This window comes from Peromyscus californicus, unplaced genomic scaffold, assembly GCF_007827085.1.
Source record: "Peromyscus californicus insignis strain IS unplaced genomic scaffold, ASM782708v3 Scaffold_18__1_contigs__length_77618521, whole genome shotgun sequence".
Taxonomy (NCBI): domain Eukaryota; kingdom Metazoa; phylum Chordata; class Mammalia; order Rodentia; family Cricetidae; genus Peromyscus; species Peromyscus californicus.
In genome coordinates, this window is record NW_026294480.1 from 68,583,494 (window position 1) to 68,609,578 (window position 26,085).

Consider the following 26,085-nt stretch of genomic DNA (forward strand, 5'->3'; position numbering starts at 1 on the left):
CATCTATCATCACCCTGACTCTGGACGTGGCTGGTACTTAGTGTGTTTCAGAGAAATTTAATCTGATATTTAGTGGGTGAAAGCCGAGGCAAAACCAGGCTGCATGCACCACCTTCCTGCAGACCCTGCAGAGCGTGTTCAACGCCTCTGGCTCGTGCACCGCAAGGCCCAAACTTGACCTTCGAGAGGATTTCAAAGGCGGAGGTTTCCTCCCTCTCCCTCGCGGGCTCCTCTGGCGCGCCTGGGCATCCTTGTGGGAAGCAGCTGCCTGGACCAGAGCTGGGAGCTGCACGTCTAAGGCGCCGGGACCGGGCGGGGAGACACTAGTGGGCGGTGGGGTGGGGGCTGGGGAGCCGGGCAGGGCTAGGCGGAAGGAGGGGGCGGGAGGGGGAGGTGGGAGGAGGGGGCTGCAGGGGGAGGGTGGATCCGTCTGCATATGCATGAAGCACCCAGCACTGCCCTCTTCCCAAGCAGCTGCTCGGGTGGAGGCGGAGGGGAAGGGGGAGGGGAAGGGAAGGACTAAGCCGGGGCGGGGCGGCGGGAGCTGCCGCTAAACCGGACTCGGGTTTGGGAGACGGAAGGGGTGATTTGCATGGCGCCCGGCGATTGGCCGAGGCCCGGGGGCTGGGTCTGAGAGGCGGCCCCTGAATGGTTTAACGGGGAAATCTCTGAATTCTGATTTCTAAAGTCGGGCCCGCCGGGTGGATGCAGTATGCAGTCGGGCCGCAAGGAGGCGCGGTGTCCTATCTTTGTTCTGCTTCGGGACTCTTTCTCTGTCCTCCCGCGGCCGTCCCCGCCCCCACCCCAACACGCAGACTCACACGCAGAAAGTGCAGAGAAACCCTGTGATCCAGTCAACTGGCACTGCCCCGTCTATTAAGAAAGATGAACGCTCCTTTCTCTTCCATCTCCTTCATGGGAGACCACTTTTCATTTCAGATTATCACATCAATAAATATTCTTCGAGGAACAAAAAAGGCACTTTGCCAAAAGATAAAAGAATATATGTGAAATGTGTGGACTGTGGAGAAAGGCGATACACGAAGGTAAGAGAATAGGCGCACGTATGTAAATAACGCACATAATCACATCAAGAACACAAAACACGCGGGCAGAGACAGACAGGACACCCGAGGAGAACAGGGGCTGCTCTGGGCACACACACGCAGAGGCACACACCCACTGACAAGCCCACACTCTTCCCCCACACACAAGCACACACACACACACACACACACACACACACACACACATACACACACACCTCAGAAAAGGCATTCACACGAATTAACACACAGTGAAAAGATCGCAGAGGAAATACTAGAGCAGAATTAAAACGGTTCATCCCCTCCCCCTCCAAAATATACTCAAGCAGAATGATTTTATTTGCATAATACTAATATACACAGGGCGCCGAAAGGGGAAAAATGGCTCCATTTGAGGCACACACTAGAGAATACGTGTATACAACACACACATACACACGCACGCACGCGCGTCTGCGGGCTGGACACACCCACAGCCTGTGTCCTCCGCCCATGGGCACAGGCAGAGGACAGATGCCATCAGCAGCGCTCAGTACAATTGTCAGAAAAAGAAACCCACCCTACTCAGCTACAAAACACGTTAGAGCTCCAAGTGTTTCTAATACCCACACCAATATACTCTTGTTGCAAAAGTGAGTTGGATTCAAAGAAATAATTGATGCATCCTAGATAATTGAGTGCTGGAACATATTTGCTCAAACAATACTTCGAAATGACTTCAGCCTGAAGATAGCTTTCTGAAATGATTCTGGAAAAAAAATTCCTAAGAAATAAGGCTTTCATTTGCTATGCTTTCTCTTGGTTTATTTTTTTCCCCTTCTTATTTTTGAAAGAAGAGACAATATTTTTCTCCTTCTCCAAAAGAGGGGAGCTGGTTTTGTTTTGTGAACCCAGGAGCTTTCCAGTTGGCTGCCCAGGGAAGAAGGCAGGGTCCTCCGCTCAGCCTCCCAGCCAGACAGCGCCACAAAAGGCATTATTACACACCCCAAATTGCAAGGGCTGTCTATATATTTACGAATCTGTTCAAATATTTAACCTCTTAACTTGCTAAATACCCCCTCTTCTTCCCTTCTCCCCTTCGCTCTCCCCTCTCCCCCGTCTCTCTCTCTCTCCACTCCTTTCTCTTTCTCTTTCTAAAAAGGAAAGGCTTAGGAAGCCCCCGTTCTGAAGTGCTCGGTGTTGCTGGGACACTGGTTCTACCTGATACTGTTTTACTATGGATTTCCTGTCCTAACAACTGTGGGGGGGTTCTTGTCTTTCCAAACAGCGAGTTTGACTCACCAGTTACATTTCTTTTTTAAAGTAGAAGTACCAAGGTAGCCAGCCCCTCAGCTTGTAACAAGCTCCTCAGAAAGGCTTTGCCTAAATCCGAGGGAGTTTACTGACCCTCTGTCTCCATCCCCACCCTCTTTATCCGTGATACGCCTTTCTTCGGTCCACTTCTTTCCCGTCAAGGGGCGAGTAGAGGGCCAAATGTACAAGAAGAGACCTTCCAAAAACAGTCTGATAATTTTGTCAGTGTGTGGTGACCTACCAAGGCCAGGGGCGAGGCGCACGTCTGTTGCTGGAACCTATTGGGGCTGCCACCACTGAGGGTTTCCTTCTGCCTAAATCTCCTTCTGTGAGCAAATGATGCGTTCTAAGGGGCAGAGCAAAATGCGAAGGTACATAGTGGTGGGCCTTTATCGCAGCAGAAGCGTTAGCTTCGCAGACATGGAGGTGTCCTTATGTTGAGGGGTACAGCATGGGCATAGCGGAGCGTGGAGCTGATCCTCCACCTTCCAGGCCGCTGCCTGCACCCCTCTCCGCAGCGGCAGCCCCGGAGAAGATTCCCTTTGATCGACACTGACAGACACATTTCCTCCAGGGTGTTCCTGTTTCACCTAGGACTCTCTCCTGTGACACCATTTAAAGTGGCCTGAGGGTGCTTCCCGTATCATTGAGGGGTGAGAGTCTCAAAGAATTGCAAGAAGAAAAAAAACAAAACAAAAAACAAAAAACCGGCGCCTGTAAAGTTGACACACAAAAGGAGATTGACTCAGGCGTATTTCCTCTGGCCTAAAAAGAATAACTTTATTTATAATCTGTTGCCTGCGTTATTTCAGAGAGGATGAAACAACGAAAGTGCAGTTTGCCGAGACAGTAAGATGAGTTCCCATGCCCTTTGTTGAATGGTTGGTGCAAACCAGCTTCCAGCAACTTCGGAGGTCCGTCAGTCGGCTAGGTGATCCAGCCCGCAACCCGCAAGCTTCTTAGGGGCAAACAGCCCTCACCCGACGCTTGCCCTCAGCAGACTCAAGTTGGGATCACACCTGTCAGTGGTCCAAGAAACTCTCGCCCCCAGAAACCCCCCAGCAGCTGGTTAAAGCTTCTGAAAAGCTCCCTTCTGTGTGGCAATGAACTTTGCTCGCTGCAGACTGCAGTCGGAGCTAGCACGCTCGCATCAGCAGCTCCCAGGGCCCGCGAAGCCTTGAGCAAAGGGATAAAGCATATATTCTTAAGTGGTTTACCAACAAACAAACAAACAAAAACGTTCACGCTTGCTAAGAGGATGGAAAGCTGTTTCAGAACCAACCAGAACACGAGCCTGTCTCCTTTGTGTGCCACATTAGAGGTGTGTGTGTGTGGGGGGGAGAACCCTGACACTCTATACCGTAGGTGCACCCTTTAAAATGTGTGGGTTTACAGGACTCTGTGATTGTCCCCCTCTTGCTCAAGGCCCTAAGAAAACAGCCGCAGTGGCTGGTGTTCTAGTTTCTCTTATCAGATAAGATATTCATCTGGACACATTATCTAAATCTGCCTAAGAATGAAGGCTGCTTGTCATGCGTCCTTCGTTTCCAGTAATGTGTGCCACCCAATTAGAAGCAATTTAGGCAATCAAGACCATAGGAGAGAAGAAGGTGTTAAAAATAGGTTTTCTAAAGCCTCAGAACTCTAATTTGGAGGAAAATCTAAAATTACATATGTAACGTTTCTTTACATAAAATAAATACATAATCTGGATGTCTCTTGTTCCTTTTTCCCTCGGGGTCCTTCTCTTCTTGCCTGCCTGGTTTTTTGGGTATTCATAATAGAAGGGAAATGTAAAGTTCAGATGCAAAAGGACTAGGTCTCTAAAAGAGCACAAAGATCTGGGTAGGGCTTGGTACAGTTTTTCCTTGGCTGATCGCTGTGGCCATGGCCCAGACGTTGGTTTCCTGATTCCATCCGCCCTAGTCAGGGGAAGCCCTGGAGGAGTGCGGGGAGACCAGGGGACTCCTTTTCCGGACTGGGATTTAGAGCCCCGGGTCCTAGTGGGTCAGAGGAAGCGGACTGGGGAGGTGTGCTCTAATCATTGGAGGACAGTCCAGAAAACCACCAGCCCCGGTTTGGAAGTGCAGAAAAGAAGTGAGGACGAGGTATTGAGAGAAAGGGGTTAACAAATGCGGGTGCACGTGTCCAAACAGAAGGGGGAAAGCAAGGCTGAAAGATAAAAAAAGAAAAGGGAAAAAATAAATGAGTCCACGTGAGTCCTCCAGAGGACACGAGAATGTGGAACTTGGAGGTGGAACTTGGCACTTATTTTTTCCGAGGTTTCAACAGTCTGAGTGCGCTGTGGGCTGAGAGCGGGAACGGAGGGAACTGAAGCTCACTGGCGGACATAGGCACACTCTCCTCTACACCAAGCCTGCCTGTCCAGCACCCAGGCGATTTTTCTTTTTCCTCCTGGGCTGTCATAAGAGAGCTGGCCCAGAAAGCGACCAGAGTGAAGTTGGCAGAACTTCTAGGAAGCGGTGAGGTGACTGTCCTTGGAAGGAGGGTGGGTAGGTGGTTGTCGGAGCTACAGGCCTTGTATCCCTTTGGCCTCAGATCCGAATTCCCTGGAAGTAAGTAGTCCCAATTAAGCTCCCAGAAGCTGAACCTTGAAGCTCCTGAATGAGGTTGGTGGACTTGGAGGAAATTGTACATTGAGTCATGCCCTGGGCCTAGAAAGTCAGGTCACATCCAGACAGACGACAGACAGATAGACACGCAGGCAGGCAGGAAGTCCCCAGCCTCGGTGAGTGGATCACAGCCCTCCAGAGGATCACACCTTCCAGAACAGGAATTCTACAGCGACCCCGCTTCCAGAAGCCAGCCCTACAGACAAAATTTAAAGTCAAAGCAACATCTATTCCCTTCTATGGAGTGGGGGAGGAAGTCGGGGAGTTCTTTGAGAGCGATTTGTGCGTGCCACTGCTATTTCAAAACAAAAGAGTCTCCAGAGGAGGTAGCCATGCCTCCACAGGGCGGCTGAGGACCTAGCCTGGGTTTCTCTGAGTGGGACTGCCCCCAAGCCCAGGCAGATGCCACAGCCCCACCTCAGGAGGCCCTTCACTGCAGTGTCTCAGATGGCAATCTTAAAACTCCCTCCTAACAGCACCTATCTATTAGCCTTTTGCTGTGCTTGTTTGTGTCTGACACACGAATCGGAACCATTTGATTGCTAGCAAATTCATCAGTTCAAAAATATTTCCATGGTCAAAATATTTTCCCTGAAAATAATAAAATTTCTCTGTTTAAAGTTCTTTTTAGAAGTAAATAGACCACAATTTTTAACAAAACTGAATTAGAAGTAGGGGATTTTAAATATATGTATACATATATACAATATTTATGGTAATGAAATGTTTTGATTCACTAGAGATAAGCAATTCTAAATATAATTTAATTCCCTTCTCTTCATAATGTCCACTATGTTGGTATGCAAATCAGAATATTACTGATGAGCTACACAACCTTTTATCTTCCAGAGACCCCAGTTTTGTTAATTTAAAAGCTTTGACTAAATAAAAGCCACACTTTGAAAGTTAGGAAGTTTTAAAAAGTTTACTTCAGTGAATTTTTCTATTATGTAAAATGATAAGGCAATAATACTAAAAAGTTAACATTTTCTTATATTTTTATGTGATTAATACCAATCATTCTCTCTGTGTTAGCAGGGACTCCCTAACTAGACCTCTCATCCCATTACTCTCTGAGTCTGTGTACACACAGCATAGACAAGGAAGACCTCAGTATCTTTACACGCATCTACTTGTATATAAAGGGAGTGTTTAAGAACCATTCCACGGTACTGAGGACATTCCTAACCCCAAACACAGCAATGGCCACAGCACTCTGACATTCACTCTTTAGATACAAGTAACCACTTTCCTAAACACCTTGGAAAGCACAGGGTCACTAAGTTGAACATGAGAGAATTCGAATCCGGAATCCCAAGTCCTCTTCTAAACATCTAGTGACCTTGAGAGGCACCATCCCCATGAGCCCTATTTCATCTAAGAACAACTCAGACAAGATCCACATGCCATCTAGTCCAAACAGTCCGTGGGTCTTGCATGCTGCGAGGAGTCAATACGGTCTGCAGCTTTTCAGATGTTTTCAGAGCAAATATTACAAGCCCCTAATTTAGGCAAGAAGTCCATGCTGCGGAATTCACTTCTTCGTGATTGGTATTGCTCCTCCTTCATGTAGCTTTTCCTCTGCATGGATAAAAAGGTTGTCTCTTACAGTAATTTAAGGGCACCAAATGCTACCTGAACTTCTCCAACAGTGTTACTTTTAGTTGGAGGAAATGAAGTTCTCAGGAATGGTGTTATCTATAAGAATTCCGTGAGTCTACAAAGAGCTTGAATTTCCCGTTCAGCTGTTGAAGTTGGTGAATCAGTCCCTTTGGTAATTTTATAACTTTCTTTAGGAGACAGCTGGTTCACCTCGACAATTATAAGAATCAAGAATTATATTGAAAATGTGCTCTCTGATTATGTCCTTGAGGTTGTCTTTTTCTCCAGTAAGAGAATCTTTTCTGTTTCCTCGTCTCTAGCCACCTCTGTTCCCCAGGCCCAGCCCTCACCAAGGCCCATGCTTGCAGGCCAAGCTTATTTACCTTAAGTAACACTTTCAGGATTCAGCAGCAGATGACAATTAACTCCTTTCCCCAATTCGGTCCCAAGTCTATGAAATTAATTTCCATTTTGATAATCAAAAGGCTTCCCTTGGAAATATCAGTGACTACACAAGCCACCGACAGATCCAGTGGAGGAAGGTGCCCCAGCATGAGAATGCGACCAGGTTATGGTTTCAATTGGAACAAGGTATTAAGTGATTACACTGTGCCGGCAGACGGAGCACTTTTATCAAGCCCCTTTTTTCTTCTCTTCTACAAGCAGGCACAAGGATAGTGGGTTTCTGGCCCTGAACCTCTCCAAGGAAAAGGTGGAACGCTGCCCAAAATCACATTTGCAGCTAACACACTGGTGCTTCTCACCCCGTGACAGAATAAATGCTGAACAGTGGTTTTGAAACTTTACACCCGCCCCACCACACACACACACACACACCACACACATACCACACACACACACACACACCACACACATACCACACACACACACACACACACCACACACATACCACACACACACACACACCACACAAATACCACACACACACACACACACACCACTCACACACACATATCACACACACACATACACACTCACACACACACCACACACACAGTCACACACACATACACACACACACATCACACACACACACATACCACACACACACACCACACACACACACTCACACACACACATAAACACACACACACATACCACACACATACCACACACACTCACACACACATACACACACACCACACACACACACTCACACACACATACCACACACACTCAGACACACACATACCACACACACACCACACACACACACCACACACTCACACACACACATACACACACACTCATACAAACACACACTCACACACACTTACATGCCTGTTTGTTTTCCTTCAGTAAATCGCTCAAGATCCTCTTCCATTCATCCACAGCATTGTTGGCTCATTCTGCTATACCTATCCACAACATTAATTGTTAAATGTTAACATGTGATGAGAGACCTAGTCTTCATGGACAGAATTCCAGGCCCCCATCTGGGTCTTACTTCACCTGGCCTTCACAGGGAAGAAGCTCCAACACCAATTTGGGCACCTTGCCTTGCCTGCCTTGTCCCAGACACAGGTAGAGCAGCAGCACTGGCCTGGCAGTGTCTTACTCCTCCCAGCTCACTGGGATTCATGGCCAAGGAGGGGAGCGAATTAACAAGCGAATGAAAATATGCAGGGCACCCATGTCTATGTGTCTGCTTGGCTGTTTGGACCAGTGGGAAATCAGCATCCTTCCCATGGTTACTAGCATGGTTCTGTGTTAGAAGTGTTCGTAGATTTGAAAATATACACTGAATTCAATAAAACACTAAACACAGTTAACAAAACTGAACTTAGACTGGTAAGCCGTTCATTATCACAAAATCGCCAGAACTGGTTCAGCTCAGCAAAATGGGAGGAGTGAAAACTAAACTAACTAGTGAAATCTAGAAAAGTACAGCGTTGGGCAGTATCTTCATGCTTTGTGTGGTTTATCCTATTCCATCCCTCCAGAGTACCTTCTGAGGCATGGGCTGGGACCACTGCACAAGCAAGCGAGAAACCGATGCTAAGGAAGGCTACCTCCGTGGTCAGCATCCTCCGATGCTGCTGGCTTGAATACAATGGTGTTTAGACTCAAAGGGAGCATCCCAGCTGCAGGGGGGGGGGGGGGGGGGGCTCTGTGTTAACCTGGTGGTTACATGATTTGTTGAAAGAAGTGTGTGAACATGATATTCAGAAAATTAGCTATCATTCGAAGAATTCAAAGAGAACAGTTGTTCTGCTGGTAGGGAGACTAGGGACGGGGGAAGTGGGGAAGAAGAGGGGAGCAATGTGGCGTGGCATGGTGGCACAACCCAAGAGTCCTGAGCTGGGTTTATATCGACCCCGCATTGACCACGAGGCCTTAGAAAAGTCTGGCTTTCCTAAGCCTCCATTCTTCGACTATTCACTGGTAGTAAAAATCGCTAACTCTATGGACTTAAAACAATTACATACTTAAAACACTATTATTATCAGCTATTACCACTTGGGATACATGCTATCTGGACTGAGATTAATTTGAAGATTAAAGGGCCAGTGTTTAGTTAGGTTTGGCTGGCTTTCCCCGGGCTCCTTGCACAACATGCCGATTCTGTCTTTCCTAGTCTGTTATTTTGAGAAAATTTTCTGTTAGACTCACTATGGAACCAAACAGCTAGAGGCACTTGTATTTCAGAGGTAACCCTGCATTCTTTTCACTCCTCAGAAAGGGCCGCCTTGTGTGATAGCCCAGCTGAATGAAGCCTGTGGTCAACTCTCCCTGTAGACCAGGCTAGCCTGGAACTCAGAGATCTCTCTGCCTCCCAGGTGCTAGGATTAAAGGTGTGTGCCACCACTGCCCAGCCCGTAATTTCAGTCTCTTGTCATAACTTTCTTCACCTCCATTATAAACCTTCATAAGAGTAATTTAAAACAACACAGGCGACACATGACCTCCCTTCGTCCTGTGACTTGCCTCCTACTGCAAAGCACTGTTTCTACCCCATCTTTGATGCAATGAATGTGTTGTAGTTCCTGAGTTGTCATCTGTCTCCTGCCTGCATGGCAGTGCTGTGTCTGTCTGTCTCCTGCATGGCAGTGCTGTGTCTGTCTGTCTCCTGCATGGCAGTGCTGTGTCTGTCTGTCTCCTGCATGGCAGTGCTGTGCTCTCCTCTATTTCTCTTTGTCTTATGATATTGTTTTCTTGGCCTTTTTCATTGACAGTGCAGATTTTCCTTCAATGACTAGAAAAACTTTGTTTCCTTTTATAATTAAGAAATAACGAAAATACTGGTGCGTACCTTTAAGCCCAGCACTGGCAAGGCAGAGGCAGGTGGATTTCTGAGGCCAGTCAGACTACACAAGGAGACACTGTGATAGTATAACAATAAACAAACAAACAGTAGTAACAATAGCAATCCTGAATAACAGCTCTCTGAGTGTGCGTGGGGATTCACTGGCAGTTCAGGTAGTGAAATGTGACTGGGAAGTTGGCTGTGTGTGAAACACCCATTCATTCCATAAGTTGGAAGTCTTTGCTCTATGTGGAGGGAGGCTCACAAAGGTTCCTAGTGAGGTCTGAGCTTGCTTTACCCAGCAGAGCTGCATTAGAGGATGGCTTGACCATGTGTATGGTTTCTAGGTGATTGGAAGGGTCTGCACTTGGCTGTGCTGGGGAAAGGTCTTTTGATCCACCCCTTGGCATTCCTATAAATATCCCTTTAGACAAGACAGAAGGGGCCAATGGATAAGGATCCAGGCCCTCCCGAGGCTATCCTGTGTTTCTATCTGTTTCTCTTCCCTCTATCCTTCTATCTAAATCTCTTATCCCTCTCTCCTCAAGAGTACCCGAGGGTCTCCCAGCTGGCCTCCCACACCTCTGGAGTAGCCATACCTCTGCAAGCTTTCCTGGAATCACTTTGTCAAATTACAGAAGACCTTCCTATTTGCCCAGGGAGTTGTATGGTGGCCGATAGCATACACAGCAAGGGACGCTGATACTTCACATAAAATCAGTTTTAAAAGACCGACTTTCATCACAACATTCACCCTCATGTTCCCTCGTCTCTCTACCCTGAGCTGTGAGCCTTGCCTTGTTCTAGGGAGCAGACTGTTCCCTCCACGGTAGCCATCTCTGGGTGAGTGCTAAAGAGCAATTGTTTCAGCCCTAGTTCATCAGTTGCCAGTTTCCCAGCCATTTTTTACAGAAGCTTTATGTTATTTTGTTTTACTATGTATGTGGGAGGGGCACTGTGGGTGAAGTGCCCTTGGAAGTGAGAGAGGCTGTCAGAACCCCGGCTGCTGGAGGTACCGGTGTTGGTGGGTGGTCTCCCGTGGGTGCTGAGAACTGAACTCAGGTCCTCTGCAAGTTCAGCGCTTAACTGCTGAACTCCACCGTAAGCCCCTCATACATTTTTTTTCAAAGTCTCTCTCTTACTTTTTATCATCTTTCAGTGTTGAGTGTTTTATGAATTTTTATATGGTTTCTGATAATTTATTCATATTTTAGGAAGGTTCTATTGAACCATATTGAAGCAAAAATTCGTTTTAACATTTTAAAAACATTAAATATAGTTTTCCTCTTATTTAATACAACACCTTTAATTGATTTCTATTAAAAATGGTAACCAGTCATGAGCCTGAGATTAAATTACTGTGCAATTTGGCACATTCATTTTCTTCTAAGACATTCTTTGATTATTTTAGTGATCTCACACAAATTTCAAATTTATGTTTATAACATGAAATAAATGTGAAACATTTCATTTCCTAGGGCCCTGCATTTAGTGCTAAAAGCCTAGAGAAGAAATTTTCAAGTTTATTTTAATTTATTTATATCCCGAATCTTTTCAAAAGCAACTTAAGGAACTAGGAAATCCTGATTGTGCCACAATCACTCAGGCCAACAAGTAGCAATCTAACAGTAGACGTAAGTTTGCTTACCACAAACATGGGATCTTCATTCTTCCTCAAAAGCATCCCCAGTGCCTACAGTGCTCAAAGCATCATGTGTATAATGCGGCAAACAGCATCCGTTCTTTGACTAACTCGGACGTCCACCTGTGGATCCACCCCACAGGTCTTACCTCGGCTTCTCACCATCGCACCTCAGTGCCCGGCAAAACTGTTGCACGTTGTGGTTACACATGCCTAGTAAATGCTGAATGAACAAACATCCTGACAAGGCTCAGAAACCAGTATGTAAGAGTTAGAAACATGATGCATGAAGACAAACTGAGACTAGGCATTTGTAGTGTTATATGGGTCGCCTAAGGTGAGTGCAATAATAGGCGTCCAAAAGCCGAGAGAGTGCATTAAACCAAAATTACTGAATACCTGGTAGAAAAATAAGGAATGGAATTTGGATAAGTAGAAAGGAGCATGGAAGAGGTTAGCAATTTATGAAGGACTTGAGTCAAAGTAAGATCCAGCATGTGAAATGTCTGTACTCATTCACTGTATTTAATGTAAAAGACAGGAACCCAAGTACCAAGCTTTAAAGAAACAGCTCCCTTATAAATCACTGATAATAGAGGGTCCCCCTGCCCTCGATCTATTATATGAAGAGTTTAAATAGACACAAAGATATATCCATTTCGTCATATAAAACCATGTTCTTATGGCACAGTAGAAGAGTTTCATACGATATCTGCTTGGTTTGGGGTATGGATTAAAATATACAATTAGCTCAATATTAAAATTCCTTACTTGGGGTTGATTACCCAGGAAGCAAGAGAAAATACAGTTCCCAATTAGTTTGTGAAGTTTTCACAATTTCTGTTCACGGCTCTCGATTTTCCTTACTGAAAATAAAATGCCTAGATATTTTACAAACACCCAGGTGCTTTCACCTTAATCAAATGAACTAGGAGGTGAATTTGGCAGAGACAAATGAATCTGGCTGAAACTCAATACCTGAGCTGACCCGGACAGATCGTGGCCCCAGGTGTGGGTTCCCACATATACTTGCAATGGGACCTCCTTCTGAACAGGGGTGGAAGTCACCATCCATTCCAGTCTTTCTGACAAGAGAAAACAGTATCTCAACAAGAACAGAGATACCCATGGCTGAGGAAAGAATGGGGCAGGCAAAAAAAGGGAGAGTAATGATCGTCATAAGGTCCAGTTGACCTAGGGTCTTCACATGCATTAGTTCATCTAAGGAGGCAATAAATTAGAAGGAAAAAGTGTGTGGGGGATGGGAGTAGTGAATTTGTTTCCTTAGAGTGTTGTTTGTCCTTAAAAGGATGTATGACCCTCCCTTTGTTGTCTCTGAGGAAGTATAATGAGTTGGTTTATCTGCCTTATCTATTGTGGCTCTGAACCCTTAGATCTTGTGAAACAGCCTCTAACTTTATAGTTTAGGATAGAGAAAGCATAAACACAGGTATGGACTAGAAATGCAACCAAGACAGCTAAACGGGGGAAATGCTTAGAAGCATTAAAAGTTTGGGTGGTGGGTACTTGGATTAATTATATTAATAATCTTAATTTCTCTATAATGAGTACTATCGAGGGTGACATGTTTTTTCTTAATTATTTCTAAATGTTGTTACCACATAGGTCTTATTTTACAGTGGTTCATTCTGAACCTTAAATGGAAAGAATGGGCAACATCATAACAAAAAGCACACAGATAAGTGTTGGGACATGTGGACGCCAGCCTCAGCTGAGAAAAGATTCACCAAGTTGGGGCAACCACACAAGGCCAATTTTCACGGACATTTGTGACGTTACCAGATCCTTCCATCCTAGAGATCTGGCAAATCATTCCTGATAGGGTATGTCTTTGACCTTCTATGTCTTTCGCTTTTTTCTGATTGAAGATGTCTCTTTCCCACAACTAGCTAAGGCCCACAGTTGTCATTCTACAGAGAAAAATGTACTGTTTACAGTTATCACACCAAGGGGTCACACAGCACTCAGGATGTGTCTCAGCTTCGTAAAACCATATGAAGAGGCAGATATCTTCAATGCACTAAAGTCGAACTCTATATTACAAGCAAATACTTAAATCAGCTGTTCATTTTAAATGTCAAAGATTATCTAATTTTTCCAGTTTTATAAAAATGGGGCTAATTGTTGCTTAAACATTTAAATCAAAGGACAAACATTTAACTAATGGCAAAGCCAAAAGAAATTTTTTTTTTGTTGTTTTGTTTTGTTTTTCGAGACAGGGTTTCTCTGTGCAGCTTTGCGCCTTTCCTGGAACTCACTTGGTAGTCCAGGCTGGCCTCGAACTCACAGAGATCCGCCTGCCTCTGCCTCCCGAGTGCTGGGATTAAAGGCGTGCGCCACCACCGCCCGGTTATAAGAGGTAGGCTTTGAGGTCTTATAAGCTCTGGCCAGTATGACATAGTTTTTACTTCTGTTGCCTGTGGATCCAAACGTGGAACTGTTTCAGCTCCTTCTCCAGCACCATGTCTGCCTGCAGCTGTTTCCTGACATAATGATAATGAACTAAACCTCTGAAACTGTAAGCTAGCCCTAGTTCAGTGTTTTCATTTATAAGAGTTGCTGTGGCCATGGTGTCTGTCCACAGCTATAGAAACCCTGAGACAGAGGGCTGCCTTGGAGTTTCCAGCATTAGCCCAAACTACACCTGTGTGGGAACAGGGTTTTTGCTTTATCCCAGCTCTGAGAACAGACTCCAGTACTGCCATGATTGGAGTCTCTGTGCAGGCCATTCCAAGTCCCCAGGTGCAAAGGGAGAGAAACCTGGGGAGATTATGGCAGCGTTTGCAGGCCGTGCATAGACCTAAAAGCTCTGTTGAGTCTTTCTGCTGCTGTTCTAGTCTATTACAAATCGAAGCACTTTATAAAATTTGTGGCTCTTTGCTAACTTTGAATCACTTTAAAGTGCTCATGCTCCAAACTATAAAGTCTTTCTTAACCACTGCAAATGTACAAAAGGCACATCATCGAAATGACAGTAATCAACGTCTTCGATTTTAGGCATAAATTTTTCTAGCTTCCTCTCTCTCTCCTCTCTCTCTCTCTCTCCTCTCTCTCTCTCTCTCTCTCTCTCTCTCTCTCTCTCTCTCTCTCTCTCTCTCTCTCTCCCTCCCTCCCTCCCTCCTGTTATTTTGTTTATCAAGTGCTAAAAACAAAACAAAAATAAACAAATAAAAAGCAAAACAAACCCAAAACAAGACAACAACAACAAAAATTGGTCATAAGGATGCAAGGCATAAAAACTCCATTTTTCTGCATTATTAAGTAATCAGATTCTAGAAAGTTCTGAGATGAACAAGCGTGCTTCTTTTGGATATCTCGAAGTAAGATGCATCTTGCTCTTTCTGTCTCTGTGTCTTTCTGCCTTTCTGCCCCACCTCTCTCTCTGTTTGTGCACATGGGCACTGTTTGAATGCACACATGCATCTGTCCAGGATCCTACATAATCTGAAAGAAGCCATCTAAAGGTACAAAGACTACTAATGAAGGTCTTTAAGAATATCCTTGAAATATGTATCATGTCTGGAAGAGTGAAATAAGTGCTGGAGATGGAAGTGGAATGTGCAGTTGGAGGAGTTTCCTGTCTACCTGACCAGAACGATGGCACTGTCCTGCTAACAGCATCCTATTTTTTCACTGTCTTTAAATTATCGAGTGGATTCTACTCAGGTTAGATTCTTTTAGCTAACGCATCATATCAACTCTTGTTCACAACCAAAAATAAATAAATAAAAACAAAGCACTGGCTTTTCAATGAAAGCGTCTCGGGCAACTTGTTTAATAACTCTCTTCCATTTCCGGGATAGCTGAAAGTATTTAATAAAAGCATTCTATATCCATTTTGAGCACAATTTAAGTGCTGGAAAGATGGCTCAGCAGTTAAGAGCGCTTCCTGCTCTTAGGGAGGACCCAAGTTTGGTTTCCAGTTCCCCTGTGGTGGCTTACAACTGCCTGTAATTCCAGTACCAGTGTCGTTTTCTGGTCTCCATGGGCACTAGGCACATATGTGGTACACACACACATTCACGCAGACAAAACACTCATACACATAAAGCATTTTTAAAAATTAAGTATACTTAAAAGCACATATAAAAATGAAAATAGTCTTTCAAATTTGAGGCTGTAGGGACACACAGTATTTCTGTTCTCACCTCTAGCTCTTACTGGTTGGCACAATCAGTCACATTGCTCCCCATATACTCAACAAGATGGAAGGTGCCTTCAGCATTCCAAAAGGTGCAGCAGGGGACACTGAGTGTTGTCCAGCCTTGTTTCCTAAAAGAAAATAAGCCGGGTGGTGGTGTCGCACGCCTTTAATCCCAGCAGGTGGATCTTTGTAAGTTCGAGGCCAGCCTGGGCTACAGAGTGAGTTCCAGGAAAGGCACAAAGCTACACAGAGAAACCCTGTCTCAAAAAAAAAAAAAGAAAAGAAAAGAAAAAGAAACAAAAAGAAAATACTGACTATACAAAGTATGAGATTTCATTATGATGTCTGTACACATACAAGTAATACACTGTGATAATTATCACCCATTACCTTTTCTTACCTCCTTTCTCTCTTTTCTTTCATTTTTAAAAATACAACATTTTTATTAAATACAATGTATTTTTCTCATATTTACTCCTTACTTCTTCCCCTAACTCATCTGAGATCCACTCTCCACATCTTTCCTCCCTCAAACTTCATATCCCCCTTTAAAAATTATTTATCCTTCCACACTGTGGGATGTCTTTCTGTATACTGTGAATATGTGTTGCTCTGACTGGTTGATAAATAAAATGTTGATTAACCAGTAGCCAGACAGGAAGTATAAATGGGACAAGCAGACAAGGAGAATTCTGGGAAGAGGAAGGGTTGGGTCAGGAGTCATCAGCTAGACACAGAGGAAGCAAGTTGACAAGGCAGAACTGAGAAAAGGTACCAAGTCATGTGGCTAAACATAAATAACAATTATGGGTTAATTTAAATGTAAGAGCTAGTCAGTAATAAGCCTGAGCTAATGGCCAAGCAGTTATAATTAATATAAGCTTCTGAATGATTATTTCATAAGCAGCTGAGGGACTGTGTGGCTGGGCAAGACACAGAAAAACTTCCAACTACATTTAGCGTACCAACATGGAGCTCTTGAATTTCCATAAGGCCTAAAAGAGTTTAAAAAGGGCTTCTAAACACACAATAATGCAGCCAAAACCAGCTTTCTACTTCATGTCTCATGTGGGCCAGACATGAGATATAGAGATATAGAGACACCAAGGTACAGAGATGCCATGGCATGCAGACTTGAACCACAGTATGGCAGGTTTGCAGTGTACGAGCTTGCGTGCAGCATGGCAGATTCCTCTCCAAGGCATCTCCAAGCCATGCAGCATGGTGCTTGGTGGATATAGCTCTTGCTAATAAAGATAAAAAAAATAAATAAGTAAAATAAAGAGGTTTCTGGGCTACACACTCCTTGATAGAGGAACAGACCCATGGTCTCCCAGAGTTGTGGACAGCATGGCTCCCAGAGCTGGTGGTAAATTACCTCTGCCATATTGGGAACCTGAGATGGGAGGAGTTAGTGGCCAAGGCTGCTGCTTCTGTCCTAGCCACATTGCAGTTTAAAGCAATATATTCACAATAAGACAGATTCAGATGGGATAAACCCTAAACAGTTTACAATGTGTGTAAAAATGTACATAGGCTTGGAAGAGAGAGAAAAGGGAATATATACAGTTATATAAAAAATAGTTTTAAAAAATAAAGTCTTTAAAGAGGCAGTAAAAATAATATAAAAAAATAAGCCACATAAAGATAGATATTACACAGAGAATCTGGATTGTGTTGTCTCTGGGATTTTTAACTGCAGAAAGACATTTGATTGTAAAGGCTACTCAGTTAAACCAATATGTATTTTAAAATTATCTTGAGTTCAAAATTCATGTCTAAGGATATGTAGCTTTGGAAAGAGGTTCTTCTTTTGTTTCCACAGAAGATGAGAACCTTTGGATTTGTTACAGGTTAAGATGGATCAGTTTAGACCAAGCCAGACCTCCTGAACCTTAACAAGTGGTACCTATCAACAAAGGTTATAGCTTGACTTCTCAGGACTTGACCATAATTCTTAATTTTCTCAGGATCCCCATAAGATTGCCAGCCCTCAATCAGCAGGATGTAGTATAAAAAGCTATGCCCCAATTCCCAAAAAATTGTTTATAAATGTTTATTTTTATTTCAAGAGGGTTGATTATAAATGCAATCTCTTTCTAAAGAAGAAAGGAGGATATGGATATGATGGGATGAAAAGGTAGATTATTGAATCTACTTTTAAAGAACAACTTGTTTTGCATTGATATGGATTTTGGTTTATTGATGAAAATTTAAAGTTAATTTTGTTATACTGTATGTATATTTCTACTCCTGTTTAAGGTATTATGTTTATGTAGCTCATTTAAAATTGTAATGTATAATTAAGAAATACCGATTAATAATTAATCATCTATGATAATCAAACTTACAGTCATGTTAGTTAAGTTTTCTATGTATACATAGATATATTTCAATTAGGTAGGTAATCTTCAAACACTTCAAAGACCTACAGAGTATGGCATTTAAAATGTTTTAAAACCTTACACTTTTTGGACAATGAGACACATCTGCTGCTGGCAGCACCAATTACTTCAAAGAGGATGATGGGCATTGAATAAACTCATTATGGAGTTTGCTTTCTTTGTGGCAAAAGTTAGCCACTATGAAAAAAAGTGCCTTTGTGTCAAGTGATTGTCAGTATGTTGTATAAATTGGACATGAAGGACCCATAGGAAGGTGACCACTGAACTTTGCAAGGCGAGATGGTCCTTTAGGTTCCTGCTTCACAGAAGAAACTGCCAGACATTCTACAGGACAGAGAAAAATGACTGAGAAACTCTAGACCTATGCGCTGAAGATGGATGCCCCAATGTTGCAGAAGAACTTGGGGTGATTATCTAGGCAGCCAGCTGTCTCTGTCATTTTAGATTTTTGGAAGTTGCTTACAATGTATTTTCTGTTTACTTAGGTAATATTATATCTTCTGAGGTCTTTGATGTTAAATATTAGATAGTTATAGTTTTCCTTAGTCATGATAAAAGATAAGTTAGATATGAAACCTTGGACTCACAAATAAAGGACAAATAGAACATTTCCTTTGAATTTGCCAAATATAAATGGACAGGGTATTGTAACTATGATTCTTGCTTGATAATTGTTTTGTTGTATGTAATTTTACTATGTTGAAGTTAAAGCCTTCCTTTTTGACTAGATAGAAAAGGGGAAGTGCTGTGGGAGGTCTTTCTGTATGCTTGAATATGTGTTGCTCTGATTGGTTGATAAATAAAGCTACATTGGCCTATGGCAGGGCAGGATGGAGCCAGGTGGGAAAATCCAAGAGAGACAGGAGAGAAGAAAGGAGAGTGGGGCAGATGCTGCTAGCCACCACCAGGAGAAGCAAGATGCAAAAGTACCAGTAGGCCACAAGCCACGTGGCAAGGTACAGATTTACAGAAATGGTTAATTTAAGATATAAGAGCTAGCTAGCAAGAAGCCTGCCATGGCCATAGTTTGAAAATAATATAAGCCTCTGTGTGTTTATTTGGGTCTGAGCGGCTGTGGGGCTGGGCAGGACACAGGAAAACTTCCAACTACACTTCCACATTCTTAACAATCCCCTTTTACTTTCATCCCACCCCATGCAGCAAAGTTACCAAATATGAGAGAAAATATATAATGTGTGTTTTTGTAAGACATGCCTGTCTTACTCAATATGATCTCATTCTTGCTTATGGCTAACTACAGCTCCATGATGTACATGTACTACTTATTCTTTATATATTCATTCAACAATGGCCATCTATTGTAGAATGTTATTTTAAGATGTATTACATTTGTTTGTGCTGTGGAACATTTGTTTAATGATGCAAAGTTGTGTTGCATTTTTTTATGCTGCATTTGTTTAACTCTGTGAAGCTGCGTTACTTTGCCTGTCTAAAACACCTGATGGTCTGATAAAGAGCTAAACAGCCAATAGCAAGGCAGGAGAAAGGAAAAGTGGGGCTGGTAGGTAGAGAGAAGATATAGAAGGAGAAATCTGGGAGGAGATGAAGAAAGAGCAAGGAAAGAGCAAGAGAATGAGAGGAGGATGCTAGGGGCCAGCCACCCAGCCACCCAGCCAGCCATGGAGTAAGAGTGAAGGTAAGATACACAAAAATAAGAAAAGGAAAAAGCCCAGAGGCAAAAGGTAGACAAGATAATTTAAGTTAAGGAAAGCTTGCTAGAAATAAGCCAAGCGAAGGCCAGGTATTTATAATTAAGAATAAGCCTCCGTGTGTGATTTATTTGGGAGCTGGTTGGTGGGCCCCCCAAAAGACCAAAGACAAAGAGTAAAAGAGCAAAAACAACCAAGAACAACCTACACAGACACTGAAGCATTAGCCAAGACCACCCCCACAGCGATTTGCTTACATTTGACATTTTTTGAACAATTTTAAATTGAAAATAATTTTCTTCATACAATACATTTTGATCATGGTTCCCTCTTCCCCACCCTATCTCCTCTCAAATCCTGTCCACCTCCCAACTCAACAAACTCCTTGCCTTCTTTTTCTCTATCTCCTTAGAAAAGAAACAGGCGATTAAAAAAAATTAAAAAAAAGAAAAAGCACAAGGACATACACAAATACACACACACACACACACACACACACACACACACACACACACACACATTCACATAAAAAAACCATAAAAATACAAAATCAGAAACCACAATACACACGTGAAAGAACAGTGAGATGGAAAAAATTCCCAGAGTTTCCAGGCCTGATCAGCAGAGGGTAGAGATGGCTTCCCTACCTCCCCTCCAAACAAGAGGCCATGAGCCACTAGGTGCCTCTGGCCTAAGACAGTCAGACATCATCATACCAAGCACTGCTCACAGTTTCTAGGCCTTGGGCATGTGAAGAAAACCAAGCTGTGTGACACCACTGCCTGCCTCTGTTTCTCTCCTAGACTGAGTCAATCTCATGTAATCCAAGGTGGCTTTGAATTCACAGAGATCCAGATGGCTCTCTGCCTCCCGAGGGCTAGAATTAAAGGTGTGTGCCACCACTGCCTGGCATCTGGCTCTGGGGTCATGAGAGTGAGAGAATTAGCCCTGTCCCTGACCAGCTGCAGCACAAAGGAGGGAGAGGGGCTCTGCACCCCATCTGGGCAGCACACCGCGGCTGACCCTGTTGTCGGGGACACAGGTGAGCCAGGTGTGGAACCTAAGACCCTGCATGACAGCATTAAGAAGTGGGGCCTTCAGAAGATGACTGAGTCACGAGAGTCCCATTCCCACAGATGAGGCCTTAACTAAATGAAGTGGGCTTTTTTCCCCTTCTGCTTTTTTACCATGTGAGGGGACAGCAGTAAGACCATTGTTTCAGAAATGGATACCTAGGACTCACTCAGACACCAAGTTACTGATCTTAGAGTTCCAGCATCCACAACAATGAGCAATCAATTTATGCTCTTTACACATTTTCCATGCTGCCATGTTTTTTAGTAGCAGCACAATGGACTAAGATAGACCTCATTGTATGCCTCAGTACACTGAACACATCCAAGGTCACAGAAGTCAGCTTGCAGAAGGTGGATACATCTGGTACTGTTGCACATGAAAATAAAAGTGATAATGACTCAGAGAATGAGTCCACAGGATATAAACAAGTCAACTTATTGATAAAAAGAGTCAAAATATTTCTGTTATTTCTAGGTACCTCTGTATAGTTACTCGTGACCTAAGAATAGAATGCTTTTGAAGAGACAAACACACTGTCTTAACCAAGAGATTGAAGCGAATATCACCAGCCATCGTGTGCCAGCTACTAGGACGAAATGAGAACAGCACACTGTCATTCGTGCAGTAATCCTCCCCACTGAGGAACTTGAACAAACTCACAAGGAAACATCCAGTAAATCTAATGTGAAGATCATCCTACAGTCAGTATAGAGTCTTCAAAAATGGCTAAAGCCCTGAGAATCAAGAACAGATCATTCAAGACAGGAAACATGAGAACTAAATTCAATTCTATACCAGACCTGCAAAGAACATTACCGAGACAATTGGCAAAAACTGGATATGGCTTAAACTTAGATGGAAACCAGGTATCCGTGGTTTATCAAAAAAGAAAAAGAAAAATCCTTGTCTGTTAGCAATCGCACTAAAATATTAGTGAGTGAAAGCAGTTTGTAGGCAATTTACCATCAGATCAGTCAACAAAATTTTTTGAATGGCCTTCATATTATGCATACAACTTTGCTGAAATTTTAAGATACTTTCCAAATAAGTAATAGTAATAACAACTTCTTTTGGCCTTGCTGAAAATGAGGCTATTGACTAAATCCTTGAGATGTAGCATTAGAAAAACCCAGTTTCTGGTTTCTTTAGTCCACATGGATAACAGGAGTTGAAACAAGTCGTTGTCATGTCCAAAGAAGGCCGCCCCAAGAAGCTCGTCCTTATACTGAGAATGCAAAGATGCACAGAACTGGCCTGGGATGGGTGAGCCAACAGCATCACAGCTAATAACTCTCACATCCAGCAGAGAAACTGGACATGATGACTCAGCCCTGTAAATCCCAACCCCGGGGAAGCAGAAACAACAGGCTGCTGCCAATTCAGAGCCGCCTGCATGACACAGTGACTGCCAAACTAGTTTGGGCTACAGAGTGAAACTGTCCAAATTGAAACAACAAAACCCAAACAGTAGATGTACAAAGAAGCCAGCCATGTAGGATGTCCAGCATCAACCCCAAAGGATACTAAAATGCAGATGTCAAGTGTAAGCTTGTCCGTAAATAAGAGAAGTCCCAGTTTCTGGATAAGTAGTTAACACTATTGGTAATCCCATTACTGATAGTAAAATTGTGAAAGATACTGTAACATTTTGGTTTTTAAGTAGCTCCTTCATTCAGGAGAATTAAAACTATTTTTACTTACAAGTCCATTTTTTGTTGTTGTTTTGATACAGGTTTTCTCTGTGTAGTCCTGGCTGTTCTGAAACTCACTCTGTAAACCAGGCCGGCCTCAAACTCAGAGATATTCTACCTGTCTCTGCCTCCTAAGTGCTGGGATTAAAGATGTGCCCCACCACTCCCTGGCTTAAATTTTCAACTCATACCAAATTCTTTTTTAATTACTTGTATTGAAAATGTATTAGTTATATCCATAGACTCATAATGTGAAAGGGGAAGTATTTAATATTTTTTTCTGTACAAACATAGAAGCAGATCAATAGAATAAGAAGAGACTGAGAGGCCTGAACTGTACACAGTGGCAGACTGCTTGCCCAGCATGCATGAGGTCCAGTGTTTGGATCTCTAGCATAGAACAATACTCAGTACAAATACAGTGCTACTTTGTCTGCACATCACTGTTTCTCTTCTTTCAGAGCCCTTTAAAAAACATTGATCTATTTTATTTTATGTGCCTGAGTGTTTTCCTGCATGTATATCTGTACACCATGTGTATGGCTGGTGCCTTAGAGGTCAGAAGAGGGAATCAGATTCCCTGGAACCCTTACAAGGGTTTGTGAGCCATCCGATGTGGGGCCCTCTGCAAGATCAGTTTCTGCTCTTAAACTCCAAGCCATCGCTCCAACCTTCAGCCTAGATTTAAAAAATGTGATGTTTAAAGGAAAAGAAGATCATAAAGCAATTGTGTTTTTATTCTCCCTGGCAGAAGTACCCATTTCTGAAAGTTGTTGAGAATTGCCGCTAAGGGATGTAAATCTCTCACTTCCTGTTTTCAGGGACCACTAGTCCCTTTTATAGGAGGATTAAAACTACCATTAGCATTATTTTTAAAAAAAGGTTACTTTATGGGGCTGGAGTTGCCTCAGTGGTGGGGTGACACCCAGTATGCATGCATAGGCTTAGCACTGGGGGAGAAAGACATTTCAACATCAGAACTCTAATTTCAGTACAAAGAATGCTCCTTTAAATCACATCCGTATAGCCTCATGAAAACTATATTAAATTGTCCAATGTTTTTATCTTGATCCAAAAGAGCAAATGCCATTATACTAAGGAATTTGACTTAGAGGCTTGTTCTTGCATTGCGTGCACTCCTGGAGTCCAACTGTTACACAAAACCTGAACAAACTTTTAGATAAATAGATTATTTTACAATTGTTTCTTAGATACACAGAAAAAAGTAAAAATAGTAGAGAACTACATGTGCCTGGAATGTAACTTCTTTTAGCATCTTATCCAGGATGGTACATTTATATCATCTAGGGAACCCTGCGTGGATACATTTTATTGCCTAAACGTATACTTCCTTTAGATTACTCTCTGTGGTAGTTTGAATGTAATTGGCCCCCATAAGCTTAGAGGGGGTGGCACAATTAGGAGGTGTGGCTTTGCTGGAGTAGGTATGGTCTTGTTGGAGGAAATGTGTCACTGTGGGTGTGAACTTTGAGTTCTCATATACACACAAGCCACCTCCAATGCCACAGTCCATTTCCTGTTGCCTTCTGATTAAGATGTAGCCAGCACCATGTCTGTCTACACGCTGTCATGCTCCCTACCATGATAATGGACTGAACCTCTGAAACTGTAAGCAAGCCACCCCAATTAAATGCTTTCTTTTATAAGAGTTGCTGTGGTCATGGTGTCTCTTCACAGTAATAAAAACCCTAACTAAGACTCCCTCTCTCTCCACATGTATGTATGTGGGTGGGTGGGTGTGCGCACATGCACATACACATGCACATAAGCACGCACATGCATGTGAAGGCAGAGGTCAAAATTAGGTATCTTTTTCTATTTATTTATTTATTTTAAATATTTATTAATTTATTTTACATCTCTCCCTCCCCTCCCCTTTTTTTTCCTTCCCTCCTCTCCCCCCTCAATCCACTCCTCCACCATTTCCATTTAGAAAGGGGCACACCTCCCATGGGTATCAGCAAAGCATGGCATATCAAGTTGCAGTAAGACTGAACACTTCTCCTTGTATTTAGACTGGGCAAGGCAACCCAGTATGATGAACAGGTTCCCAAGAGCCAGCCAAAGCATTAGGGACAGACCTGCTCCGATTGTTAGGAGTCCAACAATTAGACCAAGCTACACAACTGTCACAAATATGTAGAGGGCCTAGGTTGGTCCTATGCAGGCTCCTTGGTTGTTGAGTCAGACTCAGTGAGTTCCTATAAGCCAGGTTAGTTGATTCGGTGGGTTTTCTCGTGATGTCCTTGAACTACCTGGCTACTATGATCCTTCCTCCTTCTCTTCAGCAGCATTCCCCATCGTCAGCCTAATGCTTGGCTGTGGGTCTCTACATCTATTTCCACCAGTTACTCAATGAAGGCATGTAATAAGTCTTTCTCTGTACCACCAGCTCCCAAATAACAACACAGAGATGTCTTATTAATTATGAAAGGTCAGCCTTACCTTAGGCTTGTCCCACTAACTCTTACAACTTAAATTAACTCATTTATATTACTTTATGTTTTGCCTAGTGGCTTTTTACCTTTCTTACATTCTGTATGTACAACTCCCTCCATGTCTCATTGGCATCTCCCTGTGCCTCGACTATATCCTTCCACTTCCTCTCTCTGTGCCTGTCCTATACTTCCTGCCTAGCTATTGGCCATTCAGCTTTTATTACACCAATCACACCAATCACACCAATCACAGCAATACATCTTTACACAGTATACAAATATCCCACAACAAAGGCTATCTGATGACAACTGGGGTGGTCACCAATCTGCTCACAGGTATCTTTTTCTATTACTGTCCACCTTACTTTTTTCTATGTACAGCTTTTCACGTGGGTGCTGGGATCTGAACTCAGGTCCCCATGCTTGTCCAGCAAGGACTTTACCCACTGAGCCACCTCATTAGCCCCCAGATGCTCTTTATATCCTGCAGTTTTGTTCTAAATGCCATTCTACATTTAATCATCATGTTTCTTAGTCTCTGCTTAGCTCTATGTCCTACTCCTTCCCCCTTTTTATTGTCTTAAGTTCTGTGAAGATTAACCAGATGTTTTCTAAAATGTCCCTCACCTGGGGCTTTAATGGCTCATTTTTATCTAAGTGTACCTGTGTATCTTTGTACGTGGGTATGTGCACATGAACGAGAGGTGTCTGTGGATGCCAGAAAAGGGCAATGGATCCCAAGTTGGAGTTACAGGAAGTTGTGAGCTACTCAATGTGGATACTAGTATAAAAACTCAGGCCCTCTGCAAGGGTACAACATGCTCTTAACTGCTAACTCTTGAGCCACTAAGTGGGATTAAAAATAACCCAAACCCCTTTTCAAAATGAAGTTGGTGTTAGGGGTTTAGGAGGAAGACCACAGAGGTAAATTTCTGCTCTCATCACACCACACCAAGTGTACATGCTACAACCAAAGTGACATTTTTCAGGCACTGCCACCACAGTTACTTCTTTATTCTGTATATTTTGTAAGAAGTTAGGGTGCATGTCCCACCTTTTGGTCCCCCACCTTGAGGTTGGAACATCCGTACAAACAATTTGGAATTTGTTATAGTTGAAACTTAAATGTCCTTA

The 26,085-nt window shown here is 43.2% G+C and overlaps 1 long non-coding RNA gene across 1 annotated transcript; it reads left to right on the top strand.

The window, feature by feature from the left end:
* Positions 1-546: 546 nt before the first annotated feature.
* LOC128113749 (uncharacterized) lies at positions 547-24,270 on the top strand. The gene is made up of 3 exons (XR_008219619.1): positions 547-1,046; positions 3,152-4,822; positions 21,276-24,270. It is a non-coding gene; the product is annotated as an uncharacterized LOC128113749 (long non-coding RNA).
* Positions 24,271-26,085: the final 1,815 nt, after the last annotated feature.